This window comes from Nycticebus coucang, chromosome 4, assembly GCF_027406575.1.
Source record: "Nycticebus coucang isolate mNycCou1 chromosome 4, mNycCou1.pri, whole genome shotgun sequence".
NCBI classification, from domain to species: Eukaryota; Metazoa; Chordata; class Mammalia; order Primates; family Lorisidae; genus Nycticebus; species Nycticebus coucang.
The window spans coordinates 110,480,918-110,508,346 of NC_069783.1; the positions used below are offsets into that span (position 1 = coordinate 110,480,918).

The following is a 27,429-nucleotide window of genomic DNA, read 5'->3' on the forward strand; positions in this document are numbered from 1 at the left end:
TGGGTCTGGCCCCATTCCTAGGGTAGGGGATTAGAACAAGCTGCCCAAACAGGAATTAACAAGGCAGGGACAATCCAAAAGAGCCCTGTGATTGGCCGTGGCACAGTGACAGCAGAGTCAGCACACACCAGACTGAGAATTCCCGCATTCTCTGGGGATGGGTGACAGTTATGTACCCCCCACAAAATGGCAGGGTCTAATGTGCATTTGGACTTTCTTAGAGTATAACATAAACAGACAGGACAATATGAAGTATCTCTTAAACTTACTTGCTGATGGTGGTGGTGGTTTCACAGATCGTCTCTAAACATACTAATATACTGTAATTGACATTGAGGAAAGAACAATATCAGAGAACGTTTTCAGCGATTTTTCTTTCTGCCCCTGGTTTTCCATGTAGAATTTATTGTCAAGCCAAAGGTGTTAAGCAACACTGATGCAAATTTTTCTAAAGATTAAATTTCATCATGATAAGACCATGAGACTTTAGACATTATAGGGATTAAGCCTGCCGCTTTGAGCTTAAGAAGTTAAGGCCCACAGACATAAAACGTTGGCAGATGGACAAACATACAGCAAACCAGTGGCCACCAAGATTCCAACCGTTTTCCTCCAGCGGCCCAGGGCCATGTCACCATTTCTTATCATCATCAGAGGAAATGAACAGAAGGAAGGAGGAGACAATAAATGATGGGAGGCAAAGCCACTCCCAGATGAGCTCACTTAAAATTCATAGTATAAAATTTAAAAGTAAAACTCAACCAAGGAAAGCCCATGATGCGTGAGTGAATGAAAAGATGTCACGTGTTGGATTATGTGTGTGTCACTGAGGTACACAAAATAAGCAGGATTATTGTAAAAAAGTTATAAGGGACAAGATTTGAGATTTTAGTGTAAGATAAAAATGCAGTGTCATAGAATATAAGATTGTTAATTTAACTACCGTAAAATTAAAAACGTAAACAAGAAGAAAACAATAAAAGAAAGAAAAATTAAAAAAAAGAAAAATTGATAAAACATAAGTAAAGACAAAAGACTCCATAAAAAGTAAAGGCTAATGACAAACCAAAGTTAATAGTTGGTGCATAAATCAAAAAGAATTTCCAAAATATTTGATGAACACTTATAAATCCACAATGAAAAAAATCGACTAATAGGCAGATGATAGGAGAAGAGATTTCACAAAAAAAGTAAAGGCAAATGGCAACTTAACATAAAAAAGGTGTTCAACATTGCTAGCAGTCACCAAAATGAAAACTAGAATAAGGACATATTGTCACTAATCACATTGGCTACATTTAAAAGATTTGACAATATCAAGCACTAAAGTGGGGGGGAATAAAAATTCTGGTACATTGCTGGTACAATATCTATTAGTACAGTCATTTTGGAAAACAATGTGGCTGCTTCCATTACTATTCAAAATGTGACCTAGCATTTCCATTTCCTGGTACTCAGAAAAGTACTTACACATATACACAGACAGGTACATGCAAGTTATGATTAGCCCACCATTATTAGAAAGAGGAAAAATTTGGAAACAAACTAAATGTCTGTGAATGCAGAAATGGTTAAATATGCCATGATAAACATCGATTATTGAATATTTTATAGCAATTAGGAAAATCAAGTTGGGAGACTCTTGTTTTCAGTAATGATAGTTGTGTTTTTTATTTTGTTGGCCAGGGCCAGGTTTGAACCCCCCATCTCTGGTATATGGGGCCGGCACCCTACTCACTGAGCCACAGGCACTGCCCTAGTAATGATAGTTTTGATAATCCCAACAAACTCTTCAGCTCAGGATAAGAAAAACTGGTTGAAAAAAAAAAAGAAAGAAAGAAAAACTGGTTGAAATATAAATAAGATTTACTGAAGCCATCAAAAAAAAATTTTAAAAAGTAAGTAATTACTGGGCCAGAATCCAGGAGATGACAGAAGTCCACAAAGATAAGATGGCTGGCTTCTTTACTTCCATGGTCATTTGCCAACACAGAAGAAGGCAGCTAAGAGACGAAGGTCTTTGACAGCCTGATAAGGCTAGGAACAGACACGGGAGCCCAGAGACCACAACGCAGCGGAGACCTCATGAATTCTCTCTCCCCCTCTCTCTCTCTCTCTCTCGTATTTATTTGGGAACCCTTACAAAGCCAAATCATGGAATAAGATTAAACCAGAAGTGGACAGTCAGTCCCAGAATGTGAATTATTAGGGTGACTTGAGTCATCCCTGGTATCTTGAAATGCCATTGCCCTGGGGCACCTGTAAAAGCAAACATAAACCCTCTTTGGAGAAAGGTGACTTCGCTTAATAACTCAGATTACTTCCACAAACATTTCTGAAAACACAATGTCTCACCTGGGCACATGAGGAGACAAAAGAGATTGTCAGTGCATGAAGAGCAAAAACAGGAGGCTGACATTGAGATTCTCAGGCATAATCCTAAAATTCTTCTTAATGTTTTAATACTTCATTTAGAAGTCATTTCAAACTTACAAAAAGTTACAAGAATACCACCAAGAATACTCGGATTCACTTGTTAGCACTCAGCCCTGTTGGCTTTCCCATTTGTGCTGTTGCTTGCTGACTCTCGGGCGTCTGCCTGCACTCTCTCATTCTCCCTGCCTGTCTCTTCCCCACTTCTTCTCTCCCTCCCACACACGCACCTGAGCACACATACACACAAACACTTTTTACCCTTTTTCTGAACTACCTGGCAGTAGTTTGCTTATACCATGGCCCTTTACCCCTAAATACTTCAATGTTCATTTCTTAAAAGTAGGAGTTTTCTAGTACATAACAACATTACAGTCATCAATTGGACATTTATACAATATTTATATCTTATTAATCATTCATATTCCAAGTTTATCAACTGACCCAATGATGTCCTTTAAAGCCTGCTCCCCCATGATCCAGGACACTTACGGTGTCTGGCCTTACATGCCTGTTTAGTCTCCTTTAGCTTGGAACATTTCTATCGCCTTTGTCTTTTAAGACATTGATGCTTTCAGGGAATACAAAACACACAAACGCTCACACCACTGCCTTGTTAATAGACCATGCCTCACTTGGGGTTTGTCTGATGTTTTCTTATCTTTCAATTCAGTTAAAACATGAGACCATGCAAATAACCTGTCAATCATCAAAATTTCCTCCCAGATTTAGCATCTATTGATTGTGCCTGACATAATCTTTATTTATGATGATGTTAAAATTCTAATTTTTCCCTATGCCAGTATTCTCTCTATATTTAGCCAGGCCGCAGTATACCTCAGGAAGTAGGCAAAAGATTTGAGTATATATATCCTCAAAGAAGATAAGTGAATCCCTAATAAGCAGAGGAAAAGATACTAAAAATATTTAGTTATTACTGAAATGTAAATGAAACTACAATAAGATGCCCCTGTGTATTTACTAGAATGACTAAAACTGAAGACTGATAATAAACATATCAAATGTTGACCATAGGAAGCATAAAATGATGTAATCACTTTGAAAAACAATTTGGCAGTTTTTTATAAAATTAAATGTGCAGGCCGGGTGTGGTGTCTCACACCTGTAATCCTAGCACTCTGGGAGGCCGAAACAGGTGAATTGCTTGAGCTCAGGAGTTCCAGACCAGCCTGAGCAAGAGCAAGACCCCGTCTCTATTAAAAATAGAAAAACTAGCCAGGCATAATGCACAACTATAGTCCCACCTACTCAGGAGGCTGAGGCAAGAGGATTGCTTGAGCCAAAAAGTTTGAGGTTGTTGTGAGCCACATTGACACCATGTCTCTCCACCCAGGGTGACACAGTGAGACTCTGCCAAAAAAAAAAAAAAAAAAAATTAATGTTTACTTATCAGATGACCCAGAAATCCCACACCTAGCTATTTACTCCAGTGAAATGTAAACACATGGCCAAGAACAAATATTTGTATATAAATATTCATGGCAGGTTTATTCCATAGTAGCTTGCAACCGGAAACAACCTAAATCTCCATAAACAGGCAAGTAGATTATAAATTACATCTATGCAGTGGGATACTAGGGAGATGGGTACATTGAGTATTGATATACACAATGTCATGGATAAATCTCAAAGCATTACACTGAGCAAAAATTGCCAGACACATCTTTTCATCTACCTATATTAAACTCTAGGAAAAACTCAAGCGATAGCAATGAAAATCAAATCAGTGGTAGTCTGGGAACAGGAGTAAGAAAAGTTTGGGATAAAGCACAAAGAAACCTTTAGCTATCAAGGCAACATTCTGCATCTACCCTGTGGTGATGATTAGCTGGGTGAATGAGTTTGTCAAAACTCATCAAAATATACATTAAAATAGATGTATTCTACTGTATCCAGATTATATTACGGATTTTTTTTTTTAAAGCAGACACAGAAAAAAGATCACCTTGAAAGTAAAAATAGTTAGACTGACAGTAACTTCTCAACAGAAACAATGTAAGCCAGAAGACAATATAATGATACATTCAAAGTACTGAAAGAAAATAGCTGCCAACTTAGGTTTCTATTACCAGGGAAAATATTCTTCCAGAATAAAAATAAATGTATGTTCCAATCCTTTGCCACAGTCACACCCTCAGAGTTCACAGCTGGGGTACGGTGAGCAACTCTGGATGTCTTCCACATCCAGCCACTGCAGCCAAAGGTTGACAGGAAAAAGCAGCAGAGCTGCCCTGGACATGAAGACCCCTCCTCCTGAAATGTTTCTCCAGCGCCCTCTACTGACAGAGCTTAACATCATGCCCATTGCAAAGGAGAAACTCTAAGACTTAAGCCCAGTATTTCAGAGCAGGCGTTGAAGGGTGAACATGGTACTGAGAAGACATATATTTCTAACTGGCAAAGGTAAGTACTATTTTGTTGCCTTTGTACAAAGAAATTGAGGCAGCGAGGGGTTCTATGCCTACGGTCATTAGTGAGTGATAGAGCCAGGACACAGATGTAGAGCCTGCCTTCTCAACCAAAGATGTAAAAAAAAAAAAAAAAAAAAAAAAAAAAAACATAAAAAGCAATACACGTGGTCAATAAACATCTGAAAGTTTTTGGTCTCATAAGAGAAAATCAATATAGAAAATAAATGAATATATTTTACACTTATCAAATAAGCAAAAATGTTAATATGCTAATACTCAATACCAGCAGGCTGCAATGCAGTGAGCAAGTCATCCACTACTTGTTGGAGTAGGGCAGCAGTCAGGGTTCAACCAGACATACAGAGCCAGCAGCGGGTATATGTTAAGGGCTTTGTCACCAGGAATTGGCTGATGTGGTTGTGGGGGCTGGCTCAGGAAGTCCAGAACTAATGGGGCAGGCAGCAGGTTGGAAATTCTTGGGCAGCAGCTGAAGTTTCCATCCACAAGCTTCCAGAGGAATTTCTGCTTCCTCTGAGAACCTCAGTTCTGCTCTGAAGACCTTATTGTCCAGGATAATCTCCTTCACTGAAAGTCAACTGATGATAAACATTAGTCACATCTGCAGCATACCCCACACCAATACCTAGATTGCATAATTGAGGGCTACAGTCTTAGCCAAGTTAACATATAAAACCGACCATCACAAGAACTAGCTAATACTTGCCAGGAAGCAGCATTCCAAAGCATGCAATAAACCTTGAAAGTACCAATACCCATTACCATTATTTCTGGGAATGTATCTAAAGAAATAATCTAGAAAATGCTAGGAAGGCTATGTTAACCAGTGTGATGAAAATTTGTCAAATGGTATATAAAACCAGTGTATGGTGAAAAAAAAAATTTTTTTAATTAAAAAAGAAATAATCTAAAAGGGAAAGATTCAACTGTTATTGAAAATAGCAAAATATTTAGAAACAACCTATCTGGCACCATTAGGGAAGTTAATTATGTAACATTCGTATGAAGAAATAGCAGGGAGCTATTGAAAGCTTTATAAAAAGTTTGCATTACATTTGTAACAGCCTGTCATAAAAGATTAAGCCAGAAAAAAGTAGAGAAAACTGTTTATACAGAATGTAAAAAATTCAGTGAATAAGAACAGTAAGTGAAACTAGAAAAAAAATGTTAACAGTGGCTCTTCATACTTTATGTTTTTCAGTTTTACAACAATGACCTTGTATTACTTTTTTTACAGAGCAAAATAAGGAAGAATGTACCATGCAAACTACAAAGCATGAACTTTAAAAGTACGATGTCTTTCCAATATTGGGGAGTGTTTTATCCTGTTGCAGACTCCAGCTCTTTTGTATGCAGATGAGAGCAATGACCTAACTTCATCTTTACCAGAAAGGGGAAGAGGATTGATAGTCAGCAAATGACACTGTCCTCAACCCAGTAGACACCCTAAATAGACACAATGTTTCCCAACCATTGTGAAGGCAACCTTAATAAATTATCACAGGAAAAAAATACACTTTTATCATCCCTGCCCTTCCCAATTCGGCTCAGTTTTACAGTGCACAACTGCCTTCTATTTTACTGTCACTAAGGCACCAGGGAAAAATAAAGACTACTATTGTTAATATATTTTTTCAAAAAAAAATAATAATAATAACATTTTTCTTACAGTTTCAGTGGGCTAGTTAGCTTCAATGGCATCTGTTGACACTAAAAAAAAATGTAATCACCATAGCTATAAATCTGCTTTAATTGTAAATGTTTAATTATGTTTCCATTTCAATTTAAGATAAATTCATTTTCTATCTTAAGAAGGAACTGTTGGGTGGTGCCTGTGGCTCAAAGGAGTAGGGCGCCAGCCCCATATGCTGGAGGTGGTGGGTTCAAACCCAGCCCTGGCCAAAAACAAACAAACAAAAAAAAAAAAAAGAAGAAGAAGAAGAAGAAGGAACTGTTACCAAGATAACAGACTGAAAACAAATCCCATAGCAATGATTGTGACCCAGCTACCTAAAACCTTCTCAAAGCAGGGAATCCAGTCAATCCTTCCCAGCAGGGATCCCAGAAGTGCCACTTAAGAGTCTTTTGAGGAACTGACAGAAAATCACAGAAGAGACCAAATCAGCCCACCACCTCCCACCATCCTCAAGAAGTTCTCTGACTCCACTGGAGTTCACAGGGAAAAGAGGCCATCCTAATGCCTCCCGGTACCAAATAAAGTTTACAGCCAGGGAAAGCCTCAGATGTTTCACTCACAGACCTGAAAATTACAACCAGCCCTTTTCTCCCCAGGACAGTTGATGACAGTGGTCTCTTCTTATACCACAAGAAACAGCCCTCTGTAGCACAACTGGGTCTTCTGCTGCGTATAAATCAAAGGATCAACAACTGATGGCCACTTTCTACAATCTCTTCAAGAAGAAAAATAATAGAAGCACGTCAGGCTGCATCATCCGCGGCAGACACAGCTTTCTGAAATACTCCTCAGAGATCCCTTGTTCTCAACAGGACTCTCTCAGCAAGGAAATTCTCCCATAATTTGAAGTGCTGAGCGTCAGGAGAGAGAATCATAATGATGCATGAAAATCAGAACATACCCTGGGATAAGGAGAAACTGAAAAACCATATCCATCATTTGGACCACTTGCTCACAACTCGGAGGGACTGGCCAAGGTCTGAGAGTTGTCAACTAGAGACCAAAAAGTCAACCTGACTCCCCAGATCTGCTCTGTTTAGCCCACTCGACATTTGTCAAAAGTAAAATAAGTCTCCAGAGATGTCATACAAAGACATGCATTTCCCACTGTCTGAACGTCTACTGCACTTACAGGAAAGACTATTATCATACACATGCCCAAAAGGTGCCACTGAAAAGCACATCTCCCCTGGTCTTGGCTCAGGGCATTGCAGTTGTTTTTCAGACATGTCACTGCCTTAAACAGATCATCTCATCTTTCTGAGGAGGTCATTTACTAAGGGCTTATTCTGTTCCCAGGCAATATACTCAGCACTTTGTTTCAATTATCTCACTTAATCTCTACAGAAAAATGCAAAGCGGATATTATCCTATTCCCTGTGTCACAGATGAGAAGCTGAGGCCTGGGGCTGAGTCACCTGTCTGAGGTCACACAGCTAGTCGATGAATTAAGCTCAACTCTGACCCCAAAGATAGTAATTTAAAGTATTTACTTCCCCCTGGCGGTCAAACTAGCTCTCTTTGCTGATGATATGCTCTTACATCTAGAAAACACCAAAGATTCCATTAAGAGACTCCTGGGATTGATAAATAAATTCAGCAAATTCTTAGATTGCAAAATCAATGTACACCAATCAGAGCATTCCTATACACTAACAACAGTCAAGCTGAGAATCAAATTAAAGACTCAACCACTTTCACAATAGCTACAAAGAAAATAAAATAGCTAGGACTATATTTAACCAAGTAGATAAAAGATCTCTACAAAGAGAACTTTGAATCACTGAGGAAGGAAACCGTAAAGGATATAACACATTTTAAAAAGTATCATGCTTGGCACAGGACTGTAGCACAGTGGTTATGGTGCCAGCCACATGCCCCGAGAGTGGTGGGTTCGAACCCGGCCTGGGCCAGCTAAACAACAATGACAACTGCAATAACAACAACAACAACAAAAAAAAAAAAATAGCTGGGCATTATGGCAGGCACCTATAGTCCCAGCTTCTTGAGAGGCTGAAGCAAGAGAATCACTTAAGCCCAAGAGTTTGAGGTTGCTGTGAGCTGTGACGCCATAGCACTCTACTGAGAGTGACATAGTGAGACTCTGTCTCAAAAAAAAAAAGAAAAAAGTATCATGCTCATGGAGCAGCAGAATCAATACTGTTAAAATTTTCATACTACCCAAAGTGATTTACATAATCCACGCAATCTCCATCAAAATGTCAAAGTTATTTTTTGTAGATCTAGAAAAAATAATTCTATGCTTCATTTGGAACCAGAAAAGAATCCAAATAGCCAAAGCAACCTTAAGAAAAAGGAACAAATCTGGAGCCATCTCTTTATCAGACTTTAAACTGTACTACAAGGCTATAAAAAACTAAACAACAGGGTACTGGCACAAAAATAGAGACGTAGGCCAGTGAAACACAACAGAGAACCCATATATAAAACCAAAGGTCCAACTGATCTTTGACAAAGCAGACACTATCTACTGGGGGAAAGAATCCTTATTCAGTAAATGGTGCTGGAAAAATTGGATAGCCACATGTAGAAGACCAAAACACAATCTATATCTCTCACCACTCAGAAAAACTAATTCAGACTTAAATGGAAAGCACAAAAATGTAAGAATTATAGAAGAAAACATTGGAAAAACCCTTTTAGATATTGGCCTAGCCAAAGAACTTATAAAGAAACCCCAATGGCAATCACAGCAACAACAAAAATAAATAAATGGAAGTTTATTAAATTAAAAAGCTATTCATAGCCAAAGAAACAATCAGCAGAGCAAACAGACAACCCACAGAATGGAAGAAAATATCTGCATGCTATACATCCAATAAAGGACCAATAACCAGAATCTACAAAGAACTTAAGCAAAACAGCAAAAAGAAAATCAAACAACCCCATTAAAAAGTGAGCAAAATACGTGAATAGAAGTTTTTCTAAACATGATAGACTAATGGCCAAAAGATATATGAAAAAATGCTCAACATCACTACCCATCATGGAAACACAAATCAAAACCATAATGAGATTTTACCTAACCCCAGTCAGAATGGCTTTCAATCAAAAAGCCCCAAAATAATAAATGCTGGCATGGCTGCAGAGAGAAAGGAACAGTGGGATTGCAAACTATTGCAACCTCTGGCAAACAGTATGGAGATTCCTCAAACAACTAAAACAAGGCCTACCATTTGATCCAGCAATCCCACTACTGAGTGTTTACCCAAAGGAAAAGAAGTCATTTTATCAAAAAGACACTTGCATTCAAATGTTTATTGCAGTGGTGTTTACTCACAATTGTCAAGATGTGTGATCAACCCAAGTATCAATTCACGAGTGGATTAACACAATGTGATACAGATAAACCAGGGAATGTTATTCAGCCAGAAAAAAATGACTTAATCCATTTTTACAACAATTTGAATGGAACTGGAGACCATTCTCTGAAGTGAAGTATCCAAAGAATGGAAAAACACCACATGTACTATTAAATTGGAACTAACAGATCAGCACTTACGTGCATAGAGCAGCGGTTCTCAACCCGTGGGTCGCGACCCACAGGAACTAAATTAAAGGGCTGCGGCATTAGGAAGGTTGAGAACCACTGGCATACAGGCAAGTAAAATTCAATGGAAATCAAGCAGGTGGGGGGCAGGGAGAGGGTGAGTGAAATCATTCCTGATAGCTACAGTGAATACTGTCTGGGTGATGGGCACACCTGTAACCCTGAGTGAAGCCAGACAAAAGCAACTCTTGTAACCAAAAACATGGGTACCCCTACAATATTCTAAAATTTGTTTTGAAAAAATAAAGAAAGGAAATACAGTGATCCCTATGCATGAAATATGTTAGAAACAAATGTAAGATCTGGATGGTTAAAATCTATCACTGCAGAGTTAGTCAAGAATAAAGAACCGCCCCGTGCAAAATATTTTAGTGAGTTGAAAACATTTATCCTGAAAGTTTATGGGCAATGAACTTAATTAACCTGTGTCAAAACTCAGTGGAAAACATTGATTTAAAATGCTACTATGTAAATTGCAATGGACACCAAACTCTGAATAATAATAAGGTTACCCAAGTTGGAAAAAGTCAGGTCATATACCTAATAAAAATGAACTGCTACATGAAAAAGAAAATTTACCTACCTGTAGCAGATTAAACAAATCACAAAGTATCTCCCAATTCATAGTAATATTCAAATTCCCTACCCTAAGATCACCGGCCTACATGAAATTTAAACTATCTGCTGCCCTGTTCCAGAGATCTCTTGCCTCTATTTTCCCAGAGGCAGTAACAGCACGCGGACACCAGATTTCACAACAATTTTCTCTCCTGAACACCTTCTAAACCTCTCCTGTCTTTTCTGCTCCTCAATAAATCATGGCCTGGGCCTCTGGAGAAGCTATTGCTTTATTTGTTGTTGCCTTTGAAACGGGTAAAAGTGAAATCCAAAAGAGTTTCTGGGGAGAAAAACAGAATGTACCTTAAAATTCTCTTGAAGGATCCACTTTGATTCACCTACTGGTATATTTTTGATTATAAAAAAAAAATAAGTTTTGGAAGGGAAAAAAAAAACTTACAAAAATACTGCATTTGGATTTAAGTCTTTAGGGTGCATATCTGCTGAGGGAATAAACCATCAAAAAGAACATTTACAAAGGCTGGGTTGTTTTTTATTTTTTGCTGCATTTAATCTCCTTGGTGAGCTTGCAATGAAATCCCCGTTTTACCGAAGAGAGTCTGTTATCTGATGAAATTCACAGCACTGATCAGAGATGGAAAAGCCACCACTGATTCCAGCTTTCTGCTTTCAAATCTCAGGCTGCACCAGCCTCTAAAAATGCCCCCTTTTCCCTGGATCTGAATAAGTTCTTTCCACGTTACACTGGGCTGCCTCTGACACAGCCAGTGGTGTACGAGGGCCTGGAGGGCTGGTAGACACCTTCTGGGAGTGAGACCACACAAAAGCAGGACACGCCTTATTTGCATTCAGAGAAAACAAAATCCCATTGAAAGTCTAAGCCCTGTTATCAGTCCACTAAGTTTTTCATCATACCTCTTTTCCCCGTATTTGTCACAGAGGTACTAAGGTATATTTCTTTTTTTTTAATTTTTTTTTTATTATTAAATCATAGCTGTGTACATCAATATGATCATGGGGCATCATACACTTGTTTCATAGAATATTTGACACATTTTCATCTCATTAGTTGACATAGCCCTCCTGGCATCATCCTAGTTACTTTGTCAAGACATTTACATTCCACATTTGCCAAGGCTCACATGTACCTTTGTAAGATGCACCACATGTGTGATCCTTTCAATCCCCCTCCCTCTACTCACATCCCGCCTCCCTCCCCACGCTTTCCCCCTTCCCCCTGTTCTTAGGTTGAAACTTGGTTATAGCTTCATGTAAAGGTCCTAAGTTAGTTTCATAGTAGGTATATTTCTAATGGGCGTCTTAACATAGTTTCTTTCAACATGGAAACCTTTCGTTCACAAAGTAATCGTATAGCGATAGTCTTCATTGCTGCAAAGAGTGGGTTCTCATTTCTCTTGAAACACATCACTGTCTTTGTCTGTCTCACCCCTTTGCACTTTGATATAGACATGGATGTTAATAATACTAAATCAGTCAATACTTACAGGTCATTTATCCTGCGTCACACAAGGTTGCAGGCACTTCCCATAAATAATCCCATACCAACCCTATTGGGTAGATACAAAATTTGCCATCTTAAAGTTGAGGAATGCCCAGGTCCAGTTTGGGGGGATAATAGGGAGCAGAGGGGACTGCGGTAAATGAGAGAACATGGGCCCTTGCTACCCTGAGCAGCCACATCAGCTCCAGCAGTTGTGACTTGATGTGGCCAGAGTTTCCAGCCTCTCCAGAGTTGCCTGACTTACACTCTTTTAGTCAAATCTCCTGATATTTTTTATGTCACCCCAAATTGAAGAAGAAAAACAAAACAAACAACCCACACAGGTTTATTGGTTACTGTTTTCCTCCTGTGTATAGGAGGCTCCAATTGAACCAATGCTGAGTAGCAAGAGTTCATATGGTTAAATGGTTCAGGAGATTTGGTGGGCCCTTGAAGGAAAGACTTCTCTGCTTCGCAACCGTTTAATGAAGGAGAAGATGTGACGTACTAGTTCATTTATTAACTCGAAAACAATACTGCACCCTAATGAGTCACTCCACATCAAAATGTATCCAATTCATCATCACTGTTTTATTTGTTGAAAATGATTAAGTATCACCTTTTTTCTTTTATAGCAAGATCCAAGTGAAAACTGATCCATCAGTTTGTCTGCCGATGTTGAACTACGGCATTTTGCGTGCATTATTTCCTATTTACATCATTCTTTTAAAAAGAGCAATAACTTAATTCTGCCTCTTGACAGCAGAGAAATTAAATGCCATGAGTGTGTCTCTAACAAAACACCAACAGTGCACCCATACAATCAAGCCAGAATAATACCAACCCAAAGTAAGATACTTTGCACTAGCTGATGGAAAAGTCCTCTCATTCCCCAAAGTTAAGAAGTCCACTGTCAATTGTTACAACCACTTTGGGGAGCAATTTGGCAACTTACAGAAAGTTGACAAAAACTGAACCCAGAGATGTAGAAATTTCACTGCCAGGTGATGCCTCAGCATCATAGATCTTCGCTCCCCCAGAAAGAAATAGATTTTGCATGACAACCCGAAAACTCACACACATATGGGCTACTAAATCTTCGGGAAATAATGCTTTTCCTTACCACATGCTACAGACTCTGGTATTCTCCATTCCATGCTAACCTATCCGGTGTCACTTTTTTTTCACGTTTGTCATGACTCATTCATTAATGGGTTGTAACGCCCAGTTTAAAAACGAAAAGAAAGAGTACAAATATTTACTTAAGATTTCACGTGCAAGATACAGGCACTACAATCTAAAAAAGCAAAACCGTTAAATAATATTCATCCATCAACAGAAGAACGAGAACTTAAATATGGAATTACGGAATATTATAAAAGAACAGGAAGTATAGGTCTCAACAGGGATTAATTTAAGAAATGTTGCATTGTGAAAGAAAGGCAAATTGCAGAATGATTCTTGATAGCACAATGCCATTCGTATAAAGTTCAAAAACATGCTAAACCTATTGTGTAAGGAAAGGTACCTATGTAGCAAAATCAAATAAGCGTTCATAAGGGTGATAAACACCCAAGTCGGGATGACGGTTAACTCTACGGAAAGAGGAAGGCAAACGCAATAAGGCAGCCTTTTGTTTATTTGTGCCTTTTTTTTAAGCTCTGTGGCAAATTTAGAGAAATATTAAACTGCCACAAAGCTGTGTGGCAGACAGACAGATGGGCGTTACAGTATTCTCTACAATTTTAAGAATGTCTTCAGTAGTTCATAAGTCTTAAAAAGAAAAGAAAAACAACTTGTCCGCTTAGAGAGGAGAAAGCAATTAGCTTCTTGGCTGACTTGGCCAGACACCTGCTCCTAGGGCGACGCATCCTGGGCACCAGTCTATTGTTTCCAGCTTTGCTTTGCTCCTTGGTAGGGAGTGTTTCAGCTTTAGCGTTTTTCTCTCTTGGTCTTTAAGAGTTATACCTCTCAAGAATTAAATGTGGGGCCACTGCCAATATCCACAAAACTAGGGTCCTTCCTTGCTGAGTAACTGTTCACATGGAAATAGTTAATACCTTTGGATTATTAAAAGTAAAGTCAACTCCAGATGGAGAAGCGAGAGTCCAATGTACTCCATTCTAATATGAAACCAGTAGACAATCTAATACATGCCCACCTAAGAGAAAAACTCAAGTCAACTCAGGGAGGAGGAATAAGGCAACAGGGAAAGGGGAGGAGGGGGATGGGTGTGCTCCCACTTAATGGACACAATGTTAGGGTATATGGCGCAGCTATTGGGGGCAGGACCCAATTATAAGAGGGACTTTACCTAACAAATGCAAACATCATAACCTAATTCTTTGTATCCTCAATTAACCTGAAACAATAAGAAATAATAATAAAAAAAATAGAATCCACTCTTGAAAAGTCTTAGCAAAAGGAGCAGAGCAAAGCTGATTCTTACATGAGTTTCGGTTTGAAAGCCCACGGGGAAGGTAAAAATCACATCAGAAACAGCCTTTGCATATCTCCTAAAATGGCCATAAAGCACAACTACAGGTGACTTTCACGGAGGTAAGTCGTTTCTCCTTTTTGGTTGTTTTCTTTCTCATTGTGGCAAAATATACATAACACAAAATTTACCAAGTTAACTGTTTTAAAGCATCCAATTTGCTGACATTAAATGCATTCCCGGCTCTGTGCAATCACTACTAATACCTATTCCAGAACTTTTTCATCATCCCAAAAGGAAAACTCATACCCCTTAAACTGCCACTCCTCGGTTTGCCTCCCTACCCCTGGCACGCTGGCAACCACTACTCTACCTTTTATCTCTTTAGATTTGCCTAATCTGGACTTGTATATAAATGGACTCATTCGCTACGTGGTCTCTTGAGTCTGCTCCTTTCTCTCGGGGTCACTCACATGGTTCTTCTTTGTTGCAGTGTATCAGTCGTTCACTCCTCTTTATGGCTGAATAATATCCCAGGACACGGATAGACCACATTTTCTTTAACCACACAAGGATATGGAGAAGTCGGAACCCTCCTACACTGCTGGTGGAATGTAAAATGGTGCAGCCACGATGAAAAACAGTTCCGTGGTTCCTCAGTAAATTAAACATAGAAGTACTGTATGACTCAGCAATTCCACTCCCAGGCACAGAACCAAAAGAATTGAAAACAGGTGTTCAAGCAAAAACTATACAGGAATGTTTATAATGTATTCACAATAACCAAGAATGGAAACAGTCCATATGTTTGCCTCTATTAAGTAGGTGCCTTGTGTTCAAGTCCATTACATCAAAATCTCAGAGCTGCAAGCACCAGAATCATGGTCAGCATATGGAAATCCTTACATCATGAATATCCCAGGGAAATGGGCTCCAAATCAGGGAGGAACAGGGTCACCCCCGCATGCCCCACCCCATGCTCCTGCCTGGGCAGCCCCTCGTGGGTGGTGAAAGAAGGCATTTATATTGAGTTTTAGGTGTTATTTAAGTCTCTCTCTCTCACACAGAAGGTTAGAGTTAAATTCTATCAGCTAAACAAAGGTATTCTGTGACCTGTGAAAACTACAGCCACTAGAATCATAGACTTGAATACACCTGTGCTCTAGAGGGTCAAAAGCCACTGTGCGCAGAGAAAGCACTAGCAGATGGCAGAATGGACTTGGATCTTCTGGGGAGATTGTTCTGAGACTTAGAGAAGATGCACTGGCTGCATGTCAGCCACTCACTGTAAATAGTTCAACCACACATCTTCGTTTTGGGGAAATAAACAAAAGAAGGTCAGGGTGTATTTGTCCCCTAGGGCTGCCATAAAATCCCACACATTGAGCTGCTTAAACAGCAGAAATCTATTCTCTCAAAGCTCTGGAGGGTGGAAGTCCAAGAACAAGGATTTGGCAGAGTGCTCCCTTCTGAGTCCAATGGCTGAGAGGAAGAATCAGTGCCGGGCCTCTCCCTGAACCTCTGGGGGTTTGCCACAATCTCTGGCACTCCTGGGCTGGCGGGTGCATCGTTCTGAGCTCCGCCTTCATCTTCACAGGGCATTTGGCCTGTGCATGTGTCTGTGTCCAAATTCCCCCATTGTGTAAAGATACCTGTCAGCTCAGATCAGGTCCCACATTATTCCAATAAGACCTCATCTTAGCTGGTTATAACTGCGATGACCCCATTTCCAAATGAGATCGTGTCTGTGGTACTGTGAATGTGTGGGAGGCATGATTCAATCCAGGCAAGAGGGTGGAAAATGGGGTAAGGCTGAGACACACTCAGCACCTTTGGCTGCTGGGGTGAAGCTTCCCCACTCATTCCCTGGACAGCCCAAGGCACCTGTGGGGGCAGCCATTTGGACCCCAATTTTAATGAGGAGAAGACAGAGGCACAGAGGGGTTCATAACATGCTCACGCTCATGCAGCCGGCATGAGGCAAGGCTGAGATGAGAGCTCGGGCACTGGGCTCCAGAGCCCAAAATAACGCTTTCTGCTGTCCACCGGGAGCAGGGACAGGATAGAAAACAGACCCAGACCATGGTGCAGAACCAGATGCCTTGCCTCAGGACAGGAGGATGGGCAGGATGTACTTGAAGCCCTCAGCAGCCTGTCAGCAAGGAGGCAGAGGACCTCTAAGAAGGGGCCCGGGTTGGGGCAGCCTGGAAGCACAGCGATCAGCACCGAGGCCCTCTGACTACACCCTTGCCCCATCTTGTCCACTCCACTCCAGTCCTGTGGACTCCTGCTGCCGCGGTCAGGACAGACAGCCCCCCTCAGCCCCTCCTGCCCCCTCGAGACACCAGTCCAGCCATCTTATCACAGTGAATCTGTCCCTAGCCAACTTCTTCAAAATCAGGGACTCCCCCCACCAGCTTTCTCTATTCTTACATCCTGCTTCAATCTTCTCCATGGAACTTCTCTCCATCAAGAATGAACCTTTGTTACTATCTCTTTCCTCCCACTAGAATACAGATGTCATGGAGAAGAAACACTGACTGCTTTGCTCAGTGTGATAAGACCAACTCCTGCCGCTGCACAGACCCTGGGAGACTGTCCCAGCCGAGGGTGGGTAGGGCCAGGGACTCCAGTCCTTCTGCACCCTAGCCCTCTTCTCACGGTCCCTGGGACAGAAATTCTGGGCCCATCATGGTGCCTGGTCACAACTCTCTTGGGTCTTCTTTAGAGATCACGCCATCAAGGGTCTCCCTCCTTCTTCATACAGATATGGCTCAAAACAGCAAGCTAACAGGGCTTGAGGCTTGAGACCAGAGCTTCACCACTACACAGTCTCAGCCCTCAGTGTCCCTTTGGCGGGGACAGCTTGAGCAGACCTGCTGGGGAACAAGAGATGATAGTCACAGCTGTTGTTCCTGCTGCTTCCCGTAAGAAGGGACGGTCTCTATGGAGCAGGGGTGAGAGGGAAGAGCACACAGCAGGTCCCACCAAGAGGATTTTCCTGAGGGCTTCCCAAAATGCTAAGGGAGGAGAGAATCCAGGGCTGGCTCAACAACCCTGACCTTCCTCGCACACTCCGAGTTCTTCCTGCAAAGACAGTTCAGAGGGACAGGAAGCTCTCAGCTCACAGCTCTGCTACGTCCAGCAGGGTGTGAGCTGGAAACACTGACCACTGCAGGAACTTACAATGAAAGGAGTTTGGTGCAGGGAATTGTTTACCCTAGTGAGGGGAAATCTGAGAAGTCAGGCAAGATAGTCAAAAAAACAGAGATTAGAACGGCAAGAAGCCACAACCACCTCCAGATCTCAGGGGTGAAGGGGAAAGTCCAGGTGCACCAGAGCCCAGGCCCAAGCCAACCCCTCCCTCAGGAGCTGGGATCAAGGGGGCGGGGGAGCCGCTGCCAGGGCAGCCCCTAGGCCAGGAGGAGGGGATGCCCTGGGTTCCCCTGTCTGTCCACCTCTAATCTCCCACCAAGTCCCAAGCCCAGAGGGAAGCCAGCTGACTCCCTGACCCCAGACAGGCCCAGGAAACACACATTACAGATTCTGATCCTGCAGGATTTGCAAATGCCACAGGGAGTAGGCAAATGGTGTCCCCGCTCCCAAGATAACCACAACCTACTCCTCAGAACCATGACTATGGGGCCTTACGGGGCACAAAGAACTTCACAGATGTGATGAAATGGAGGAGCCTGGGATGGGCGGGGGTGGGGGGTGTGTGGACAGCTCTGGATTATCAGGGGAGCCTGATGTGCTCATACTTGTCCTTATCAGAGGGAGGCAGGAGCATCTGAGAAAGAGACAGGACCATGGAAGTGGAGGTCAGAGAGACATGGGGCCACCAGCCAGGGAATGTGGCAGCCTCTAGAAGCTGAAACAGGCAAGAAAATGGATCCTCCCCTGGAGCTTCCAGAAGGAATGCAGCTCTGCTAATACCCTGACCTTAGCCCAGCGAGATTAACTTGTGGCTTCTGACTTCCAGATCCAAAAAAGAATAAATCTGTATCATTTGAAGCCATTAAATATGTAATAATCTGTTGTATCAGCAATAGGAAGCTAATACACCCACAGATATCTCATATTTAATATTCAATTTGGAAGCCCCCTTCTAAGACAAAATAGCACCCACAAAAGGAAAAGAGATAATTCCATGGCATTGCCTCATGAACTTTAAGAAAGCTAGCTTCAGCATAGGCAGAGGATGAAAAATATAAAATATCACCATTTGGTCTCAGTATCATTCAGAGGAGGGCAGTCAGGGAGGACGCAAGCTGCAGAAATCCCAGGTGAACCAGAGAGCATCTGACCAAGGGGTGACAGGAGGGTCATTCCAGAAATACAGCCATTTGGAGTTCATGTCAGGGGAACCTCCTTCCTCAAGGCTTCCAGCCTCGTCCTGATGACTGCAATATTTCACAGCATCTCGGGAGGCCTGGCACAAGCCAATGCTTTAAAACTAATGAAGGAAGTGGTCATTTTTGTGGCCAGGTTTAAATCCTATAAACCTGTGGTTATTTAAAAATTTTAAATAAACACACCCCAAAGACACAGGTTCCGGGGGCTGAAAATAAGATGCCAGAGCTCAGGCAAAACCTCCTTCTAGTTCCCACTTTCCTTGGCCAAATTCACTTTTCACGCTGAAGTGCTTTTGTCAGCTGCCTATAGACCAAATGCATCATACAGGCATCCTCAAACTTTTTAAACAAGGGGCCAATTCCCTGTCCCTCAAACCATTTGGAGGGCCGGACTACAGTTTTAAAAAGAAACTATGAACAAATTCCTATGCACACTGCACATATCTTATTTTGAAGTAAGAAAACAAAACGAGAACAAATACAATCACACCACCTCATGTGGCCCATGGGCCACAGTTTGAGGACCCCTGAATTCTAGAATATGTGTTTGTGGAACCAAAAACGGGAAGGAAAATCATTCTTACATAGATGATTAATCTGAGCAAAGCTAGTGCCATGACATGGGCACCATACCTGACACGGAGTGTCCCATCGACAAGTACCAAATGCTGGCCAGCTGATTCCACCGTGCCATTTGCAGGGGTCCTCAAACTACAGCCCGCGGGCCACATGAAGTGTGTGATTGTATTTGTTCCCGTTTTGTTTTTTTACTTCAAAATAAGATATGTGCAGTGTGCATAGGAATTTGTTCATAGTTTTGTTTTTTTTTTTAAACTATAGTCCGGCCCTCCAACAGTCTGAGGGACAGTAAACTGGGCCCCTGATTAAGAAGTTTGAGGACCTCTGCATGGGCCAATGGCTGAAACCAATGCTTGGCAGTTTATGTCCTTTTTAGTGCACTGCTTAAGTAAGAGAGTTGATATGTCAGAAATGAAATTCCAGAAATGCTTCTAAGCTGGCAAAGATAAAGCTCATGAACAATGGGCCTGTCCCACAACAAGGCCTTGTCCTAACAATATAAAAAAGACATATATTCAAGAAATTCCCTTGGCCCATCCACTGTTGTCTTTTAACAAAATAAAGCTTTCTCCAAGTTCCAATCTCTGCCAACCTTGTGTGGTTATAGGGGTTATATTCTAATTAAAATAAAACTACAGATGTGCTTGACTGAAGGCTGGAGTTGCCAGCCTGGCTAGCTACAGAGATTGCACCTTGCTCTCGCTTACCGGATTTGCGAAAGTAATTCCCCAAATACCTTATACAAAATCATCTCCCTGTTACACCCCACTTACACCTGGGCAACAAAAGCGTAGAATGGCTACAATCCCTACCACAGAATCACTGTTTCCCTAGCACAGGAAAGGGGCCTGGGAACCTTTTAAAGATGTAGTCCCCCCAATCACACAGGAAGAAATGGAAGCTCAGAGAAAGAAGGTGAACACCAGAGGTATCCAGAACAGAACACAGGTCTCAGAGTCCCGGGCTTCAGACTTCAGCCCTAGAATTGCATGACTGACAGCCATCCACATACCAGAGCCTTCTGGATCACAGTTTATAAACACCCCATCGTCCAGCTCCCTGTTCACTGGCTCCCCATTGTCCAGCTCCCCATTCACTGGCTCCCCATCGTCCAGCTCCCCGTTCACTGGCTCCCCATCGTCCAGCTCCCCATTCACTGGCTCCCCATTGTCCAGCTCCCTGTTCACTGGCTCCCCGTTCACTGACTCCCCTGTCTACCGGCCACAATCCATAATCCCTTCCACACACCTGGAAGCACGAAGGGCCATGTGCTCCATCACAGTGCAGGCCGCCACCCAAGAAGACTGAGGACAGCCTGCTCCCAGTCCCGGGTTTTCCTGCCATGCAGTAGAATCAGGTGGAAGAGGAAAGGTGATGGGTACAGAGACCTTGATTGTTTACACTGAGGACTATAGGAAGCAAGATGCTCCCAAGCACAGAGGCAAGCAGCAGAGAAGCTCACTCCATTATGCCCCCTGAGAGACAGCAACAGCCCCCAGCTGGTCTCCGAGGGTCGAGGCAGCAGCCAGCAGACCCTTTAAAATTGTTAAGTAGATCACATCACTTCCCTCAAAACACTACAGGAGCTGCCCACCCTTTGAATAAAATCCAAAGTGTTTCTGAAGCCTACCAAGCCTTACATAATGCAGCTCTCTGCCATCAAGCTGACCTGGTCCCCCCATGTCCCTTCACTCACTGCACATCTGTTCCTGACCATGCCAGGGCCAGGCACCTTAGAGACTCTGGGGGGACTTTCCTCTCTCACACCTCCCCACAGCTCACCACCTCGTTCCCTTGGGGCTCTGGTACAGAACCCCCTGGTCACTCCGACCGTTATCTGCTTTATTTTTCTTATTAGTTGTTGTCAAGCATTTGATAATTACACACATATTTCTTTCTATAGGTATTGTCTCCCCAGACAAAATGTAAGCTCCAGGAAGGCCATGGGGCCACGCTGGTTTTATATCCAGCTGATTTCCCAAGTGCCGAAACAGTACTCAGGAGGCAGGTGGCAGCTAACAACGCCCCACTGAACGGAAGCACAGGCTGCGGTGCAGACGCGGCCTCAGTGCAGAGCTATGTCGAGGGCTGATGCATTCTGCTGTTTCTATACTGTCTGGGCCTCCAGCGCCTGAGGGGGCATCCCCTTCCCTGGGAGATATGGTACCTCTTCTTCCTCCTGCCTAGAAAGTTCTTCTCTGGGCCCTTCTCCTATGTGGCCCTTCCTGCTCCCTCTCACAGCCCCAAGCCTATCTCCAGGCCCCCCTGCAGCTCCCTGCATGACCTGTACTCCCATCTGCAAGAGTTAGACTGAAACTCTGGCCAAGGTGTGGCCTTGAGCTCTCGGGGGCTCTCCACACCTGGCCCGCGGGCTCACCGGGAGCCAACCCCATAGCTGCAGTCCACAGAGAACTGTCTCCCTCACCAAACCTCTGGTGCTCGTTCATTCAGTGTTGTTTATTAAGGACCTACTATGTGTCAGGCACAGTGTTGGGCAGCAGTGACTCTGTGTGGACATGAACATTCCTCACATTCCCAGAGCTCCTAGACTAGGTGTAATTAGCATCAGAAGTCAAAGTGGAGCTGCAAGAAAAATTCCGAATACATTTATTTGTAGATACTCTACAACAGAGGAGGGGCCATAACTCCTCTCTCCTTAACCATGGGCTGCACACTGTGCCTTGCAAAGAATACAGGGTGGGAAGGGGGGAGGCAGAGAAATGGAACTTCCCAGTGGAGAACCCTGCCAGCATGACCTCGGCCAGGTGGGCAGCCAAGGTCAACAGTCATCAATCATGCTGGAGGTAAGTGCTCTCAACATGATGCGATGAAAATCAGCCCCTGAAAACCTATAACTTCAGTTCCGTCAAGTCAGATAATCAGACAAGTTTCACTAAAGGGGCATCCTACAAAACACCAGATCAGTGATCCTCCAAACTCTCAAGGTCATCAGAAACAAGGAAAATCTGAGAAACTGTCATAGCCAAGAGGAGCCTAATGAGATGTGAGGAATAAATGTGGAACAGAAAGAGGACATTAGGCAAAAACTAAGGAAATCTGAATAAAGTGTGGACTTGAGTCAATGCTAACATATTAGACTTGGTTCATTAATGCAACAAATGGACCACAGTAACGTAAGATGTTAGTAACAGAGATCACTGCGTGGAGTGGGAGAGACACTTAGAAGAGAAATCCCTGCACTACTGTATAGGCTCAATTTTTTTATAAATCTAAAACTGTTCTGAAAAATAAAGTCTATTAATTTTTTTTAAGTGGATCATCCAGTAAGACAGATGCATAGCTTCTAGCACAAGGCTGCATCCCACTCCTGCAAACACCATCAGCGCACTCACATGGCTGCACTCTGCAAATTGCTCGCAGTCAACATGACGTGGCCCTCCATGTGCCTCAACCTATGAAAAGTGACACGGGCCGCTGGCAACGGAACTGGGTAAAATCAAATAAAATGTCTTTTCAAAAGACACAGAAGGCTGCTTCTCACCCAAAAAGAGAACAATAACTGAGCACATTACCTTTTATCCAGGTTTAAAGGCACAGTGCATGAACTGATGCTTCGTGGAGGCAGGCTGAGTTAAATGAATACTTTCAAATTACAGAGAATATTCTTCAGAAAATTGAGAGAAAAGAGTGGGCACAATCAAAGGTTCATTCTACTGCTTTTGCCAAAGGCTTGCAGCAGACCTGAGGAAAACTTCAAAACGACATATGTAGTGATATATGATAATACGGTACAATGTCTTAAGAGTGACATAATGACTACAAATGCCAAAATAATAAATAAGTGAAGAAACAGATAAATGCATCGAGATAATGATATGAGAATACAATGATTTGATGGACAGGCCAGCATTTCTGACAAATGCTGACAAAAATACCATCTACTGGCCAAGTTCACTAGCTTACCATCTGACTCTTACACCAGATTTTTTAGCATATCAAGAGAGAGTCTTGATTCTATAAAGGACTATAAAATCAAGTCAATTGTTCAGTTGCTAAGACAAGCAACAGGGCCAGGAGGTCATGGTGAAAGCTGTTTTAAGAAGACTAGGCTAGTAGCTGGATGGGTTCGTAGGGAGAGGCCCAGATTTTTCCACTCCAAACTAGGCATCTTGAGAATCAGAGGAATTTCTTAGTCATCTAAATGTAGTCGTTCGAAATCTATGACCATATTACAGAGATGGTATCACCATTTAATTATAAGAATGAAAAGATAAGCCACAGGTTGGAAGAAAGTATTTGCAAAACACATAACTAATAAAGGACTGGCATCCCAAGTATATGAAGAACTTTTAAAAATAAATACTAAAAAAGCAAACTAGAAAATAAGATAAAGGTCTGAACAGACACCTAACCCAAGGAAGATACACAGATAGAAAATAAGCATATGAAAAGACGCTCAACGTCATGTGTTATTAGGGAGTTGCAAACTGAAAGAACAATGAGACACTGCTACTCAACGATGATTAAGATGGCTGAAATGCAGAACACTGACATCGCCAAATACTGGCAAGGATGTGGAAGAACAGGAAGTTTCAAGCACGGCTGGTGGGAATTCAAAACAGTATCGGCACTGTGGAAGACAGTCTGGCCGTTTCTTAACAAAGTAATGTACTTTTACTATACTATCCAGCAATCACGCTCCCTGGTATTTGCCTAAATGAGTTGAAAACTTAGGTCCACACAACCACCAGCATATGAATGTTTATAGCAGCATTATTCACAAGGACCAAAACTTGGAAGCCACCAACATGCCCTTCGGTAGATGAATGGATGAACTGTGGTTGGTGTAGACAATCAGATATTATTCAGTGATAGGAAGAAATGAGCCATCTGGCCAAGACAAGACATAGAGGAAACGGAAATCAATATGCATTGTCAAGTGAAAGAAGCCATCTGAAAAGACCACATAGTGTGTGAGATTCTAACTCTGTGACATTCTTTCTGTAAAAAGCAAAACTAGGGAGACAGCAAAAAGATCAGTAGTTGTCAGGAGTCCCAGAAGAAAGAGGGAGAGGAAGTCAGGTGGAGCACAGGGAGTTTTAGGGCCATAAAACTCTTCCGTACGTCACTGTGCTGGTGGACACATGTCATGAGTGAACCTTAGTAGATACTTGGGCTTTAATTAATAATAATGTATCAATACTGGCTCACCAGATGCAACAAGCATGCCTCACTAATGCAAAATGGTAATAGTAGGGGAAACTGGGGCAGGGGAGGAGGAGATAGGGGAATGTGTTGTACTTTCTTTCCACTCGATTCTGCTCCCCCAAAACAAAGCTATTAAGTTTTGTTAAATGTATAACTGAAAACTCTTTGTCAGGATATATTATGTCATGCTGTGATAACAAATGATTCTAAACCTTCACAGGCTTAAAACAAAGGGTTTAGGCCTCACTGTCATGGCCTATCCTGAATGGGCCAGCAGGGAGCCCTGCTTAGCACCATCACCAACAAAGATGCCCCTACTCTTCCAAACTTGAGTCAGGCTCCTGAGCCTCTCGGTCTCCACTTGCCCTCTACCAGCAGACCCCTTGCTGGGTCCGCATAGTACAATTTTAGAAATAATTCTGCTAAATCAGGGTAGAACGAATCTCCCACCCTTGATATCTGATCACCCTGGCTGCCTTCAGCAAGAATCCTGCTGACGGATGCTGGCCTGGATGTGGAGAGAAGGGAACACTTCTACATTGCTCGTGGGACTGCAAACTAATATAACCTTTTTGGAAGGAAGTATGGAGAACCCTCAAAGAACTCAAACTAAACCTCCCATTTGATCCTGCAATCCCATTACTGGGCATCTACCCAGAAGGAAAAAAAATCCCTTTATCATAAAGACATTTGCACTAGACTGTTTATCACAGCTTAATTTACAATCGCTAAAATCGGCCTAAATGCCCACCAACCTAGGAATGGACTAACAAGTTATGGTATATGTATACCATAGAATACTATTCAGCCACTAAAAAAGATGGAGATTTTACATCTTTTGTATTAACCTGGATGGAAGTGGAACACATTATTCTTAGTAAATCATCACAAGAATGGAGAAGCATGAATCCTTTGTACTCAATTCTGATATGAGGACAATTGATGACCTGTGCACAGTATGGGGCAGGGGAAGGGAGGTCAAGGGAGAGGGTAGGAGGGTGGGGGTGGGGCTCACAAGGTACAACACACCTCTTGGGGACAGGACACAATTATGAGATAGACTTTACCTAACAAATGCAATCAGTGTAACCTGGTTCTTTGTACCCTCAATGAATCCCCAACAATAGAAAAAAAAAAAAAGAAAAGAATCCTGCTGATGAATTAGTAACAATTCCCTATCCAGTGTCTCCTCTTAGTCATTTTTCATCCATCAACCCCTTGTAAGCCCCTGCACCCTGCTCCTCATCTGCAAACCCCTGGCTGTCTTTACCATCCTCACTACTGAGTCCAGCTCTATCCATGCTAAGGTCTCTTTTCCCCTATTGAGAGAGTTTCTGAGTAAAATCTGCCTCTGCCTCTGCCTCTGCCTCTTTAACTAGGATCCACCTTTGGTTCTCTCTGACTACTGGGGGACTGAGGTTGATGGGCGGATTTTGACAAAGGCTTTCGGGTGTTCTGATAGGCCTGTTCTTTGCCTAGTGATAATTACATTTGACAACGCAAAAACGTAAAGGCTCACGAAAGTCATAAAATGGTAATAAAAAAATTAAAGACAACAAAGTAGAGAAAAGCATTTATAAACATAGGAAAAAGTACTAAATTTAACCAGAAATTAAATCAATGCAAATTATGCCTACAAAAAGACAGCTATGTTATAATTATCAAATTATCTAGAAAGGTAAAGCTCAATGTTGGCAAAGGAATTACGCCCTGGGCACGCACACATAGCCAGCAGCATAAACAGGAAGGAAAATGTCATAAAAGCATCAACATCTTAAAAAATTATCATGTCTTTTGACCTTCCAATTCATTTCTGGCATTTTCTTTTAAAGATACCTACAAAGGTATTCATCAGACATTTTATGTTTAAAAAGAAAAAAAAAAACATTTAAAAGGAATGTTTAAAAGGAAAAAGATGAAACCTCATAAAAATGGCCAGTAGCAAGGTTTAAAAGAGGAAAAAAATTTAAACATGACAAATGAATAAAAAAAAATCCTCCATAATATCAATAGAATATTATACATTAAAAATTACATTTAAGTTATAGGTTCATTGAAGGACTCCACAAATCTTGAAATTGTTGGAAAAAATTGTTTACGTGCGGTGCACGTATTTGCATTTTTCTGAAGAGGCTCAACCTCTTTTACCAATTTTTCAAAAGAGGTGGCAATTATATTTATAGTTAAATATTCAATAATATGAAATTATTGTTTAATAGATGTTACTTATAAATAGATGTATTTATTCTACATTGTTGCTGAAAACAACAGCTTTCAAAGCTATAATAAACAAGTCCAATATGGACAAAAATAATATTTCCATACAGACATGTGAACACACGCATACAAATATAGCGGTAATTATTAGCTTGGAATCATAGGTTTGGGGATAATTTTATCATTTCATTCAGTCATGTTTTCTAAATTTTCTACAACTTACCATCTATTACTTGTGAAGTAAGAAGACTTCTGTTCTACTGCAACTGGCCAACAGCATAAATTCACAAAGAGCTACCCACTGGTTAGAGAAAGATTGTTTTAAACTATTTCTTTTTTCTTTTCTTCTGCAAGCCTGATCCTTGTGAAAGGGTAGAACAGGATTCCTTTGTGTTTTATAAACTCTGTCCCCACGTTCTAGGGTGAATTAAAACAAATAAAC

The 27,429-nt window shown here is 41.7% G+C and overlaps 1 protein-coding gene across 1 annotated transcript in view; it reads right to left on the reverse strand.

Annotated features, from left to right (window-relative positions):
* The window catches only part of LOC128584555 (transmembrane protein 132B), a 432,556-nt gene that overhangs the window by 160,086 nt on the left and 245,041 nt on the right, over positions 1-27,429 (reverse strand). The window lies entirely within an intron of this gene.